General features: G+C 44.6%; 1 pseudogene; it reads right to left on the bottom strand.

Moving 5' to 3' along the window:
* Window positions 1-3,545: 3,545 nt before the first annotated feature.
* The window catches only part of LOC133067918 (pregnancy-associated glycoprotein 1-like), a 56,780-nt pseudogene continuing 44,303 nt past the window's right edge, over window positions 3,546-16,022 (bottom strand).

The following is a 16,022-nucleotide window of genomic DNA, read 5'->3' as shown; positions in this document are numbered from 1 at the left end:
AGGAGCTTGACGAGTGCACTCTACCCAGGTGCAGTGCGCCTTTTTCCCTCTGCAGTCCCAGCCTCACTTTTCAGGCACGCTGGTAAGGTATGCCTTGTGTCGCTTCTGGGGAGCTGATTTCTGGCTGCGACCCTCCCAGCAGATGTCAACCATCCAGAATCTCAGGAAGTCTTTGGTTAGAGACTGGAAGCCTGTTTTCAGTTTGGTAGGGGATGCCATCTCTGGGGCCGAGTTTGCCCCTTTCCCCTCCCTCCTGCCTCCTGCCTCTGGTGGGGTATGGGCCGGCCTGCAGCCGGCTAGCTCTTCTCTGGTATTCACTCAGTCTTTTGTTGTGGGAACGGGTGAGTAGTGCCCATGTTTAGGGCTTTTCCCAGGTTAATTCTCTCTCTCTTGCTATCCCACAGTTTAAGTTGCTATCTCTTGTTAGCTCCCTCAGGTTGCCCTCAGGGCTTTCAGGCCCAGTCCTTACCCTAAGCAATGCTGCCGCCCAGTCCTCTCTGTTCAGCCCCCACTTGCCGGTGGCAGATGAGAGCGTCTGGGGGTACTTTTCTGCTGGGTGTTGTTTTTAGGCATGTAATCTGTGGGTTTTATTTATTTTTCCTCCCAGTTAGGTTGCTTTCCGAAATTCAAAAACTTACCACAGACTCACCAGTGAGAGGGTTTCCTGGTGTTTGGAAACTTCCTTTATTAAGTCTCCCTTCCCGGGAGGGACCTCCATTCCATACTCTATTGTTTCTCTTTTTATATTTTATATTTTGTCCTACCTCCTTTCGAAGACAACAGGCTGCTTTTCTGGCTGTCTGATGTCCTCTGCTAGTGATCAGAAGTTGTTTTGTGGAGATTGCTCAGAATTCAAATGATCTTTCAATGAATTTGTGGGGGAGAAAGTGGTCTCCCCGTCCATTTCTTGTGCCATCTTAGATCCTCCCCCTGGAAAAGACTCTTGAGATTCCCTTGGACTGCAAGGAGATCAAACCAATCCGTCCTAGAGGAAATCAGTCCAGCATATTCTCTGGAAGGACTGATGCTGACATTGAAGCTCCAATTATTTGCCCACCTGTTGGAAAGAATTGACTCATTGGAAAAGACCCTGATGTAAGGAAAGATTGAAGGCAGGAGGAGAAGGGGAAGAAAGAGGATGAGATGGTTCGATGGCATCACCAACTCAATGGACATGAACTTGAGCAGCTCCGGGAGTTGGTGATGGATAGGGAAGCCTGGCATGCTGCAGTCCAAGGTGTTGCAAAGAGACTGATATGACTGAAGGACTGAACTGAACTGAGCAAATTGAGAACAAACACTAATAAATCTAATTGCAACAAGTTGGTGACTAGATGGCTATAAAAACACATTACTTAAGTGGCTTTAAAATTCAGGCTTCTGACTAAATTCAGAGTGGAATATCTTCTAAGGAAAAACGAAAATACTGCCCATCAAAAACAAGGACAAAGAAAACCAGAAGAAAAAAGAGGAACGAAATCTGAAACTATATTCAACAACTTTAGTTCAGTTCAGTCACTCAGTCGTGTCCAAATCTTTGTGAGCCCATGAACAACAGCTCGCAAGGACTCCCTGTCCATCACCAACTAGTGGAGTCCACACAAACTCATGTCCATTGAGTTGGTGATGCCATCCAACTATCTCATCTTCTATCATCCACTTCTCCTCCTGCCCTCAATCTTTCCCAACATCAGGGTCGTTTCAAATGAGTCAGCTCGTTGCATGAGGTGGCCAGAGTATTGGAGTTTCAGCCTCAGCACCAGTCCTTCCAGTGAACATTCGGGACTGATTTCCCTTAGGATGGACTGGTTGGATCTCCTTCCAGTCCAAGGGATGCTCAAGAGTCTTCTCGAACACCACGGTTCAAAAACATCAATTTTTCGGGTCTCAGCTTTCTTTATAGTCCAACTCTATATCCATACAGGACCACTGGAAAAACCATAGCCTTGACTAGATGGACCTTTGGTGACAGTAACTTCTCTGCTTTTCAATATGCTGACTGGGTTGTGCACAACTTTCCTTCCAAGGTGTAAGTGTCTTTTAATTTCATGGCTCCAATTACCATCTGCAGTCATATTGGAGCCCATAAAAATAAAGTCAACCACTGTCTCCACTCTTTCCCCATCTATTTGCCACATGATGTTAGTTTTCTAAATATTGAGCTTTAAGACAAGATTTTCACCTTCTTTCACCTTCATCAAGAGGTTCTTTAGTTTTCCTCACTTTCTCCCATAAGCGTTGTGTCATCTGCACATCTGAGGTTATTGATATTTCTCTTGGCAATCTTGAATCCAGCCTGTGCTTCATCCAGCCCAGCATTTTCATGATGTGCTCTGCATATAAATGAAATAAGCAGGGTGACAATATACAGCCTTGATGTACTCCTTTCTTATTTGGAACCAGTCTGTTGTACCATGTCCAGTTCTAACTGTTGCTTCCTGACCTGCATACAGGTTTCTCAAGAGGCAAGTTAGGTGGTCTGATATTCCCATCTCTTTCAGAATTTTCCACATTTTTATTGTGATCCACACAGTTAAAGGCTTTGGCACAGTCAGTAAAACAGAAGTATGTTTTTCTGGAATTCTCTTGCTTTTTTGATGATCCATTGGATGTTGGCATATGATCTCTGGTTCCTCTGCCTTTTCTAAAACCAGCTTGAACATCTGGAATTTCACGGCTCACGTATTGCTGAAGCCTGGCTTGGAGAATTTTGAGCATTACTTTACTAGCGGGTGATATGAGTGCAATTGTGTGGTAGTTGGAGCATTCTGTGTGATTGCCTTTCTTTGTGATTGGAATGAAAACTGACCTTTTCCAGTCCTGTGGCCACTGCGGACTTTTCTAAAATTGCTGTCATATTGAGTGCAGCACTATAACAGGATAATCGTGCAGGATTTGAAATAGCTCAACTGGAATTCCATCACCTCCACTAGCTTTGTTCGTAGTGATGCTTCCTAAGGCCCGTTTGACTTCACATTACAGGATGTCTGGCTCTAGGTGAGTGATCACACCATCTTGATTACCTGGGTCATGAAGATCTTTTTGTACAGTTCTTCTGTGCATTCTTGCCACCTCTTCTTAATATCTTCTGCTTCTGTTAGGGCCATATCATTTTGTCCTTTATTGAGCTCATCTTTGCATGAAATATTCCCTTGGTATCTCTAGTTTTCTTGAAGAGATCTCTAGTCTTTCCCATTCTATTGCTTTCCTCTATTTCTTTGCATTGATTGCTAAGGAAGGCTTTCTTATCTCTCCTTGCTATTCTTTCCAACTCTGCATTCAAATGGGAATATCTTTCCTTTTCTCCTTTCCTTATTGCTTCCCTTCTTTTCACAGCTATCTGTAAGGCCTCCTCAGACAGCCATTTTGCTTTCTTGCATTTCTTTTTCTTGGGGATGATCTTGATTCCTGTCTCATATACAATGTCATGAACCTCTGTCCATGGTTCATCAGGCAGTCTGTCTATTATATCTAGTCCCTTAAATCTATTCCTCACTTCCACTGTATAGTCATAAGGGATTGGATTTGGGTCATACCTGAATGATCTATTGGTTTTTACCACTTTCTTCAATTTTAATCTGAATTTGGCAGTAAGGAGTTCGTGATCTGAGCCACAGTCAGCTCCCAGTCTTGTCTTTGCTGATTGTATAGAGCTTCTCCATCTTTGGCTGCAAAGAATATAATCAATCTGATTTCGGTGTAAACCATCTGTTGATGTCCATGTGTAGAGTCTTCTCTTGTGTCACTGCAAGAGGGTGTTTTCTATGACCAGTACATTCTCTTGACAGAACTGTATTAGCCTTTGCCCTGCTTCCTTCTGTACTTCAAGGCCAAATGTGCGTGTTACTTCAGGTGTTTCTTGATGTCCTACTTTTGCATTCCAGCCCCCTATAAGGAAAATGACATATTTTTGAGGTGTTAGTATTAGAAGGTCTCGTAGGTCTTCATAGAACTGTTCAACTTCAGCATCTGCAGCATTACTGGTCAGAGCATAGACTTGAATTACTGTCATATTGAGTGGTTTGCCTTGGAAACAAACAGAGATCATTCTATCATTGTTGAGATTGCATCCAAGTACTGCATTTCAGACTCTTTTGTTGACTATGATGGCTACTCCATTTCTTCTAAGAGATTCCTGCCCACAGTAGTAGATATAGTGGTCACCTGAGTGAAATTCACCCATTCGAGTCCATCATAGTTCGCTGATTCCTAGAATGTTGATGTACACTCTTGTCATCTCCTGTTTGACCAATTCCAATTTGCCTTGATTCATGGACTTAACAATCCAGGTTCCTATGCAATATTGCTCTCTACAGCATTGAAACTTCCCTCTATCACCAGTCCCATCCACAACTGGGTGTTGTCTTTGCTTTGGCTCCACCCCTAATTCTTAGCATATTGGGCACCTACCAACCTGGGGAGTTCATCTTTCACTGTCCTTTCTTTTTCCCTTATCATACTGCTCTTGGGGTTCTCAAGGCAAGACTACTGAAGAGGTTTGCCATTCCCTTCTCCAGTGGACCACATTCTGTCAGACCTCTCCACCATGACCCATCTGTTTTGGGTCACCCCACACAACATGGCTTAGTTTCATTGAGTTAGACAAGGCTGTTGTCCATGTGACAGATTGGCTAGATGTCTGTGATTGTGGTTTCAATCTGTCAGCCCTCTGATGCCCTCTCCCGGTGCCTACTATCTTACTTGGGTTTTTCTTACCTTGGACGTGGGTTCCGTCCTCACGGCTGCTCCAGCAAAGCGCAGCCGCTGCTCCTTACCTTGGGAGTAGGGTAGCTCTTCTCTGCTGCCGCCCCTGACCTTGGATGTGGGGAAGTTCCTCTCCAATGCACTTCTGTACTGCCCTTGCATCTGCCACACTTCTGCACTACCATCGCAGCTGTGGCTCACAATAATTCAACAACTTATTCTTCCTGATATTGTTTCTGCTATTGTGACAGATTCATATGTGTGTTAATCACTAATATCAAGACAATAATTGAAACGAATGTTCTGATATAAGCCTTTCAGTGGCTTGAAAAAGAGGTTCACATATAACATAAAGACGTTTAATTAAAACCCTACTGTCTTAAATCTTGAACTGAAAGCATAAATTTGTACCAAATGAATATATTCCATTTGATTTTATTTTCTAACGAGAATATATACTTCCTCCTGTGAACACTATAAAACCTAGAAGCAAGACAACTTGATAACAGTGAGTGTTCTGAGGTCTAACCTGTAGCTTTTAAAGACATTTCCCATCAGATGATCTTCAAGTGATGGCTGATTTCAGGACTGGGTCAAGAAATGCACAAAATAATCTTGGGAATCTTGAATGACAGGAACCTGAGGGACTTCAAAGACTAGTGGGGCTGGACAGAAAGTTTAGGAATCGAAATGAAAAGGCCAACCATCTACAAGTTTGTTGGGCAGAATGATGTTTCTGCTTCTCAATCAACTGTTATGTTTGTCATAGCTTTCCTGCCAGAAGCAAACTTCTTCTGATTTCATGGCTGCAGTCACCATCCACAGTGGTTTTAGAGGATAAGATGAAGAAATCTGTCACTGCTTCCACCTTTTCTCTTTCTATTTGTCTTGAAGGATGGGGCTGGATCCCATGACCAGAGTGTTCTAATATTAATTTTAAGCTTGTTGAATGTGTTCAAATGTTAAAAGGCAACATCTAATTTGTCACTGTGATAAACTGCTAGGGCACCAACTCAGCATTCTGAGCACTGAGAAAGGAAATAATCATAAATATGTATGCTATATTTGTTTCTATTAAGCATATGTTATGTAACTAAAAACAGTTCCAGGTAAACAAGCTAGACTGTCCCTTCTGGGGGTGATGTGAGACTGATGGGGATCAGCTATAATACAAATGAATCCTCACTCACTGACCTTTAGCTCATGTCCTGCTGTGGAGGTCTGGTTCCTAGTAGAACAAGGACTGGTACTGGTCGTGGCCCACTGTGCTGGTATTGTGGACTCCTGCTGTAAACTCAATAGTGGGACATTCTATAATACAACCACCCTACATTCTCCCAGTTTCTGAACAAGGAAATGGCATTAAAATTGGAAGAGGAGCAGTTATTTTGTCTTAAAGAGAACAACCAAGTGCAACAAATGAGTACATTTTTCAATAAACTTTGAAAAGACCACTGCTTTGTGAGAATCAGGGAAATTTGCATATGGACTGGATATAAGGTATTCACTTCATTGGGATGAAAAGAGCAATTTTTTCACATCCTATGATTTTATCCCATTACTCATTATGTATATTTTGTGAAATGTTCTAATAAATTCAGTAAAAATGAATATGGAATAAAAGAGAATCAAATCAAGGTCTGTCTTGATTTAAAAACAGATCTGCATAACTACTATGGATTGAATTCTGTCCATCCTTGACTCCCAATATGATGGACTTAGGAAATAGGGTCTTTGGGAGGTACACAGGTTGACATTGGGTTTTGATGGTGGTCCCTCTTGATGGGATTAGCCTCTCCCTCTTTTTCTTTCTTATTCTTGCTCTTCCTCCTTCCCTTCCCCCACCTCATGTGTGAACATAGCAAGAGAAATGCCTGATGCAAGTCCAGAATGTCTTTACTGGGAAGTCCACGACCTTGATGTTGCATAGTCTCCAGTCTATGACAAGCTGTGGGACTAAGAGGTTAGTTTTGTAGTTATAGATGCCAAATGATGAAATATGTTGTTCATGACACTCTTCCTTCTAATAATTGTTATGTGTGAAATCACTTAGTAGTAAGAAGTTTACAGAAGGTCCACTTTGAAACTTTTGTCTTAATGATACACTGAGGAGACCAAGATAGCAGTTTGACGCAGGTTCCCAATGAATGAGTGATTGGAGGACCACATGCTCCTTACTCCAACTCATCACTTATCATCTGAAAACTGTCTCCCACACCTGAGAAATTACCGGCCCTCTCCCCCGGCCCTGCCCACTGCCGCTCCCCACCATCTGCATCACCATTTCTCTGCTAAGCTGAGTCATCTAACTTGAGATGTTGTTTCAGGACAGGATCTGGAAGCAGAAGGAACACAGACATTTTAAGAAGGAATGAACTGGGCAGACACCTCCTTTGTTTTCCCTTCTTTAGTGCCATTTTCAGGAGAGGGATTGGGCCTGGGTAAGGAGTGAGCGACAATTGGGAATCCATGTATATCTGCAAGTGAAGGGAGGAGGAAATCAGAAGCCAGTAACCAGGAGGTGGGCAGTGGAAGGGTAGCCAGGAGGAAAGGAAGAAGCACTTGGGAAAGAATTGCGCCTACCAGAGGGCCAGACCTACCTGAGTCTTCTGGTTAAACGTGGAGGTCACGTCATTCCTGCTGGAAATTTTACTCCAGATGTGGAGGGGATAGAGCTGTACTCACTTCCAAGGAGTCACGGGGAGATGGATAGCCATCCCCAGAGGCCCGTTGATTCTACTCCGAAGGTGAGTTTCCTCTCAAGCCAGAGAGCAAATGGCACGTCATCCAAAAGATGACCTACTTGAAATAGTATTTAAAATACTACAAAATTTATCTATGAGCATTGGCATAGCTTGTTACAAATGTTATTTAGGAGAGAGAATTCATCAGACTAATTTGGGTTTTAGCTGAAGAATATACGAGCTTCCCAATTGGTAACTTCTGATTTATAACGACCTGATCTAATCTCTCAGAACCCAAGTGATGGTAAGTTCAGTGGGCAAGGCCTCTAAGGTCCTCGGTGTCAGAGCAGCTGTGTGCCAAGTGGACGACCAAACCCAGGCCTGAGCCCAGGATCCAGGAACATCATCAGACAGTTAAAACCCATGGCCTTTCAAAAGGAGCCTCAGCATCCTCAGGAACACGCAACTCTGAGCCACTTGCCCACTGATTGGCACTGAGCTTCAGTCTGGAACAAGTGTTCTGGAGGAAGTCCAGTCTCCCTTATCCAGGAAATGAAAAAACTGAAACCTGGAGTGTATGAATCAGCTTAAGTCTGCAGGCAAGTAAGTGAAGACTTGGGACCCAGGAACTCTGGTTCCCAGGCTAGGAGACTTCCAGGAAGGGCAAGATGAGAGTTAGCTCAATTGCATCCACTGCTGGGTAGATCTCAGATGTTTGCCAGCACGAGAGTGGAAGTTTCTTTCTCGTTGAACCTCAAGCCTGGCTCAGATTTTATTAACAGATCTAATTCCATGTAGCAACAGGAAAACAACATTCAGGGCTGTTTCTTTTGTGTTCAAGGAACAATAGGGAAACCACAGATGTTGGGACCTCAGGAGGTAGTCATGCAGGTGGTGACTGACTCATTCCCAACACAGAATCCAAAGAGTTCCCACTCTTCGTTCACCCAAGACAGACCCTTTGCTGCCTGGCTAACATGGACCTGCATTCACAGAGAGAAACATTCCCTTTTCAGCCCGCTGGCAACATAGAGAGGTGTCTTATGTTTCCTCAGGGAACCCCTGGCTGAGCGAAGTTGTGGTTTGAGACTAGCCATGATGAAGGGGATGTGTTCCCTCTCTGATGCTCCAAGACACCTTGGAACATCAAAGGCCTTCAGTTGGTTAGAATCACATGTATGTTTTTCAGGGACTATGCTTGATGAATCTGGTTGGAGCAGAAGGACAGAAACACAGTACAAGCCTGGACATTTCTGGGTCCTAGCTGATTGTGAGTTGTTTCAGCCACCAGGCTTCAGAGTCAGGGGCTGATGTTATTCACAAGCGAACTTTGAACAACGAAAAGAGGAAAGAGTTCTTGAGCAGAGAGCAGTGTGGTCAAAGGGTCATGGGAATCATGCAGGGCAAGATGAAACAAGAGTGATTAATTCTTTCTTTGCTCTATCAGTTCCTTGGAATTTCTATGCCTGAGAACAAGTACATGGAGATAGTCATGGCATTGGTGGTGCCCCTGGCACCTGATGCTCCTGGTGATAACCAGTGTGTGTACACGTCCCTGAGTCCAGAGCTGATTCAGCCTTGTGATAGCCCCAGGTTCTTCCTTCTTGGGAAGGTTGATATGGCTCATTGCTGCTAACTCACAACTGAAGTACGGGATGAGGCCATGGTGATTGAGCTGCAGGCCACGTTCCAAGCATGGAAGGATGGTTGGCAGTGGAAGGGTAGCCATTTATTAAGCTTGGTTACCTTGGTTCTTAGCAGTGGCTACTTCCCACTTCTAGAATGCTTTTCTCCCAGCTTTGTGCATGGCCGGACCCTTCTCAACATTTAGCATCATCTCAAATGAGTGTCTCTCAGGTTGCTTTCCCTGGCCACTGCACTCTCACAAGCACAGACTCTGACCCAAAAAGTGCCTAGACATTTCCCTCGGTCAAAACAATAATTACAGTTAAAACAGTGGCAAGGTGGGAGAGGGATCAATTGAAAGTGTGAGATTAATATATGTATACTGTTATATTTCATAGATAATGAACAAAGACCTAATAGATAGCACAGGAATTCTGCTCAGTAGTCTAAATATCCCGTAAGGGAAACGAATCAAAGAAAGAATGGATACATGTGTATGTATAAGGATATTAATTTCCTATACAAATAATATTAATACAATAACTTAAATACACTGATCTCCTCTATAAACTAGAAGCTGAATTTAGAAATAAAAGCTTACCTGTAGAGACCCATGGGTTTCTTTAGAGATGCAGGATTCCAGATATGATGCTGCAGATGGCAAAGTGGGTGCAGAAATTTTGACACGATCTAAGGATGCAGTGTCTTGAGCTTTGGTGTATGTTTCTTCTAGTGTACCATTTCATTTGTATACAGAGTATCTGATAAAAGGGGTTCGAGACGCCAGCTAGGTGTAGTTGCCGGACGAGAGGAGGATGCTAGTAGGAGAGTGAAATCCCAGCACCCTAGGCTTAGTTTGGGACACATTTGAGGCACAACTTATGAGCCAAGTTCCATGTGAAAAGAGACTGTAGCTTCCCTAGCCACGACTTGAATGACATCAGACCCAGACTGGTTTCTGAGTCATCTAGTTGGAGATGTTGATTCCCGACAGGGTCTGGAAGCAGAAGGGACGGAGACTTTTTCAGAACCACTGAACTGGACAGCCCCGTCTTGGTTTTCCATTCTTTAGTGCCAGCTTCAGGTGAGGGATGGGTCCTGGGTAGGGAGTGAGCCACAAGTGGGACTGCATAGATATCTGCAAGAGAAGGAAGGAGGAATTCAGAAGCCAGGAAGCATGAGGTGGGCAGCTTGCACAGGACCCAGGAGGAAAGGAAGAAGGCCTTGGAGAAGATTAGTGCCTACCAGAGGGCCAGACCTACCTGAGTCTTCTGGGTAAACTTGGAGGTCACGTCCTTCCTGCTGGAACTTTTACTCCAGATGTGCAGGCAACAGAGCTGTTCTCATTGCCGATGAGACACGGAGAGAGAGACAGCCTCGCCCAGAGGCCGTTTGATTCCACTCTATCTGTGGGTATCCTCCCAAGCCGGAGAGCAAATGGCAGGTCATCCAAAAGATGACCTACTTGAAATAGTATTTAAAATAGTACAAAATTTGTCTGAGAGTCTTGCATATCTTGTTACCAGTGTTTTTTAGGAGAGAGGATTCATCAGACTAACTTGGGTTTCTGTTGAAGAATCTACAAGATTCCCCATTGGTGACTTCTCTCTTAAAATGATCTGATCTCATCTCTCAGAACCCAAGTGATGGTAAGTTAGAATGGGCAAGGCCTCTAACGTCCTCGGTGTCACAGCAGCTGTGTGCCAAGTGGTCTATCACCCCCAGTCCTGAGCCCAGGATCCAGAATTATCACCAGAAAGTTACAGCCCCCAGCCCACCAGAATCAGCCTCCGCATCCTCAGCAACAGGCACTTCTGCGGCATTCATCCACCGATTGGCACTGAGCTTCAGTCTGGAACAAGTGTTCTGGAGGAAGTCCAGTCTCCCTCATCCAAGAGATGGGAAACTGAATCCTGGGGTGTATGACTCAGCTTCAGGCTGCAGGTAAGTAAGTGAAGACTTGGGACCCAGGAACTCTGGCTCCCAGGCTAGGAGACTTCCAGGAAGGCCACGATGAGAGTTAACTCAATTGCATCCTCTGCTGGGGAGCTCTCAGATGTTTGCCGGCACCAAAGAGGAAGTTTCTTTCCCGTCACACCTCAAGCCTGGCTCCGATTTTATCAGCAGACCTACCTCCAAGTGGCAGCAGGAAAGCAATATTCAGGGCTGTTTCTTCTGTGTTCAAGGCACAGTGGGGAAACCCCAGATGTTGGGACCCCAGGAGGCAGTCATGCAGGTTGTGTGACTCAATCCTAACTCAGAATTCAAAGAGCTCCCGCTCCTCGTTCACCCAAGACAGACCCTAGGCTGCCTTGCTAACATGAACCTGCAATCACAGCTAGAAACATTCCCTTCTCAGCCTGCTGGCAACTTAGAGAAGTGTCTTATGCTTCCTCAGGGAATGCCTGGCTGAGCGAAGTTGGGGTTTGAGACTAGCCATGATGAAGGGGATGTGTTCCCTCTCTGATGCTCCAAGACACCTTGGAGCATCAAAGGCCTTCAGTTGGTTAGAATCACATGTATGTTTTTCAGGGACTGTGCTTGATGAATCTGGTTGGAGGAAAAGGACAGAAACCCAGGACAAGCCTGGACATTTCTGGGTCCTAGCTGATTGTGAGTTGTTTCAGCCACCAGGCTTCAGAGTCAGGGGCTGATGTTATTTACAAGCCACCTTTGAAGAAGGAATAGAGGAAAGAGATTTTGGGCAGAGAGCAGTGTGGTCAAAGGGTCATGGGAATCATGCAGGGCAAGATGAAAGAAGAGAGATTACTTGTTTCTTTGCTCTATCAGTTCCTTGGAGTTTCTACGCCTGAGAACAAGTACATGGAGATAGTCATTGCATTGGTGGTGCCCCTGGCACCTGATGCTCCTGGTGATAACCAGTGTGTGTACATGTCCCTGAGTCCAGAGCTGATTCAGCCTTGTGATAGCCCCAGGTTCTTCCTTCTTGGGAAGGTTGATATGGCTCATTGCTGCTAACTCACAACTGAAGTACGGGATGAGGCCATGGTGATTGAGCTGCAGGCCACGTTCCAAGCATGGAAGGATGGTTGGCAGTGGAAGGGTAGCCATTTATTAAGCTTGGTTACCTTTGATCTTAGCAGTGGCTACTTCCCACATCTAGAATGCTTTTCTCCCAGCTTTGGGCATGGCTGGGCCCTTCTCAACATTTAGCATCATCTCAAATGAGTGTCTCTCAGGTTGCTTTCCCTGGCCACTGCACTCTCACAAGCACAGACTCTGATCCAAAAAGTGCCTAGACACTTCCCTCCATCAAAACAATAATTACAGTTACCACAGTGGCAGGTTGCAAGAGGGATCAATTGAACTTGTGAGATTAGTATATGTATACTGATATATTTCATAGGTAATGAACAAAGACCTAATAGATAGCACAGGAATTCTGCTCAGTAGTCTGTCAAATGCTGTATGTGAAGCGAATCAAAGAACAAATGGATACATGTGTATGTATAAGGATATTAATTTCCCATACAACTAATATTAATTCAATACCTTAAATCCACTTATCTCCTCTATAAATTAGAAGCTGAATTTAGAAATTAAAGCTTACCTGTAGAAACCCATGGGTTTCCTTAGAGATGCAGGATTCAAGATATGATGCTGAAGATGGCAAAGTGGGTGCAGAAAGCTAGACAGGATCTGAGATTGCAGTGTCCTGAGCTTTGGTGTGTGTTGCTTCTAGTGTCACCTTTAATTTGTCTTCAGAGTACCTTATACAAGGGCTTGGAGATCCTAGTTGGGTGCAGTTGCAGGTTGCGAGGGAGGTGCTAGTAGAAGAGTGAAATCCCAGCACCCTAGGCTTGGGTTGGGACACGTTTGAGGCACAACTTATGCCCCAAGTTCCATGTGAAAACAGACTGTAGCTTCCCTAGCCACGACTTGAATGACATCAGACCCAGACTGGTTTCTGAGTCATCTAGTTGGAGATGTTGATTCCCGACAGGGTCTGGAAGCAGAAGGGATGGAGACTTTTTCAGAACCAGTGAACTGGACAGCTCCCTCTTGGTTTTTGTCCTTCTTTAGTGCCAGTTTCAGGTGAGGGATAGGGCCTGTGTAGGCGATGAGCCACAAGTGGGACTGCATAGATATCTGCAAGAAAAGGGAGGAGGAATTCAGAAGTCAGGAAGCATGAGGTGGGCAGCTTGCACAGGACCCAGGAGGAAAGGAAGAAGGCCTTGGAGAAGAATAGTGCCTACCAGAGGGCCAGACCTACCTGAATCTTCTGGGTAACTTGGAGGTCACATCCTTCCTGCTGGAACTTTTACTCCAGATGTGCAGGCGACAGAGCTGTCCCCATTGCCGATGAGTCACGGAGAGAGAGACAGCCTCGCCCAGAGGCCGGTTGATTCCACTCTATCTGTGGGTATCCTCCCAAGCCGGAGAGCAAATGGCAGGTCATCCAAAAGATGACCTACTTGAAATAGTATTTAAAATAGTACAAAATTTGTTTAAGATTCTTGCATATCTTGTTACCAGTGTTTTTTAGGAGAGAGGATTCATCAGACTAACTTGGGTTTCTGCTGAAGAATCTACAAGATTCCTCTTTGGTGACTTCTGTCTTATAACGACCTGATCTCATCTCTCAGAACCCAAGTGATGGTAAGTTCCAATGGGCAAGGCCTCTAACGTCCTCGGTGTCACAGCAGCTGTGTGCCAAGTGGTCTATCACTCCCAGTCCTGAGTCCAGGATCCAGGATCCTCATCAGACAGTTATAGCCCCCGGCCCATGAGAGGCTGCTTCAGGATCCTCAGCAACACACAGCTCTGTGCCATTTGTCCGTTGATTGGCACTGAGCTTCTGTCTGGAACAAGTTTTCTGGAGGAAGTCCAGTCTCCGTCATCTGAGAGGTGGGAAACTGAACCCTGGGATGTATGTCTCAGCTTAAGCTGCATGTAAGTTAATGAACACTTGGGATGCCAGTACTCTGGTTCCCAGGCTAGGAGACTCCCACGGAGGGCAAGATGACAGATAGCTCAATTGCATCCCCTGCTGAGAGGCTCTCAGATGTTTGCCAGCACCACAGTTCAAGTTTTTTTCCCGTCACCCCTCAAGCCTGGCTCTGATTTTATTAGCAGTCCTACCTCCATGTAGCAGCAGGAAAGCAATATTCAGGGCTGTTTCTTCTGTGTTCAATGCACAGTGGGGAAACCCCAGATGCTGTGACCCCAGAAGGCAGTCATTTGGGCCGTGACTGACTCACTCCCAACTCAGAATCCAAAGAGCTCCCCCTCCTCATTTACCCAAGACAGCCCCTTGGCTGCCTGGCTAACATGGACATCCATTCACAACGATAAACATTCTCTTCTCATCTTCCTGGCAACTTAAAGAATTGTCTTACATTTTCTCAGGCAACCGCTGGCTTAGTGAATTTGGGGTTTGAGATTAGCCTTGATGAAAGGGATGTGTTCCCTCTCTGATGCTCCAAGACACCTTGGAGCATCAAAGACCTTCAGTTGGTTAGAATCACATTTATGTTTTTCAGGAACTATGCTTGATTGATCTGGTTGGAGAAAAAGTACAGAAACACAGGACAAGCCTGGACATTTCTGGGTCCCAGATGAATGTGAGTTGTTTAAGCCACCAGGCTTCAGAGTCTGGGGCTGATGTTATTTACAAGCCACCTTTGAAGAAGGAATAGAGGAAAGAGTTTTTGGGCAGAGAGCAGTGTGGTCAAAGGGCCATGGGAATCACGCAGGGCAAGATGAAACAAGAGTGATTACTTGTTTATTTGCTCTATCAGTTCCTTGGAGTTTCTATGCCTGAGAACAAGTACATGGAGATAGTCATGGCATTGGTGGTGCCCCTGGCACCTGATGCTCCTGGTGATAACCAGTGTGTGTACACGTCCCTGAGTCCAGAGCTGATTCAGCCTTGTGATAGCCCCAGGTTCTTCCTTCTTGGGAAGGTTGATATGGCTCATTGCTGCTAACTCACAACTGAAGTACGGGATGAGGCCATGGTGATTGAGCTGCAGGCCACGTTCCAAGCATGGAAGGATTGTTGGCAGTGGAAGGGTAGCCATTTATTAAGCTTGGTTACCTTGTTTCTTAGCAGTTGCTACTTCCCACATCTTCAATGCTTTTCTCCCAGCTTTTTGCATGGCAAGGCCCTTCTCAACATTTAGCCTCATCGCAAATATGTGTCTCTCAGGTTTGCTTTCCCTGGTCACTGCACTCTCACAAGCACAGACTCTGATCCAAAAAGTGCCTAGACACTTCCCTCCATCAAAAGCATAATTGCAGTTACCACAGTGGCAAGGTGGGAGAGGGATCAATTGAAAGTGTGAGATTAATATATGTATACTATTATATTTCATCGATAATGAACAAAGCCCTAATACATAGCACAGGTATTCTGCTCAGTATTCTGTAACACCCTGTATGTTAAACAAATATAAGAATGAATGGATACATATGTATTATAAGGGAATTAATTTTTCATACATCTAATATATAATACTGTATATTACAATATACAATATACAATTTACAATACTGTAAATACACTATACTCCTATATAAATTAAAAACTCATTTTAGAAAAAAAATGATTACTGTAGACACCCATGTTGTTCTTTAGAGTCGCAGGATTCCAGATATGATGCTGGAGATTGCATAGTGGGTGCGGAATTCTAGATATGATCTGAGGTTTTATTTTTGTGAGGTTTGATGTCTTTTGGTTCTAGTATCACCTTTTTTAATCTTTGGAGTATCTATCACAAGGGTTTGGAGAACCCAGCTTCGTGTAGTTGAAGGATGAGAGGGAGGTGCAAGTAGGTGAGTGAAATCCCAGCCCTCTAGCCTTGGGTTGAGGCACATCTGAGGCACAACTTATGTCCCAAGTTTCATGTGAAGGCAGACTGTAGGTACCCTCTCCGTGATTTGCGTGGAATCAGACCCAGACTGCTTTTATCCTTTGTCATGTTCTGATTCCCTGAGACCACACTGGTTTCTCAGGGAGAATTTTTTTTTCTTTTTAATTTTGGC

Source organism: Dama dama, chromosome 2 (assembly GCF_033118175.1).
Source record: "Dama dama isolate Ldn47 chromosome 2, ASM3311817v1, whole genome shotgun sequence".
NCBI lineage: Eukaryota > Metazoa > Chordata > Mammalia > Artiodactyla > Cervidae > Dama > Dama dama.
This window is presented reverse-complemented; position numbering and strand designations above follow the sequence as displayed.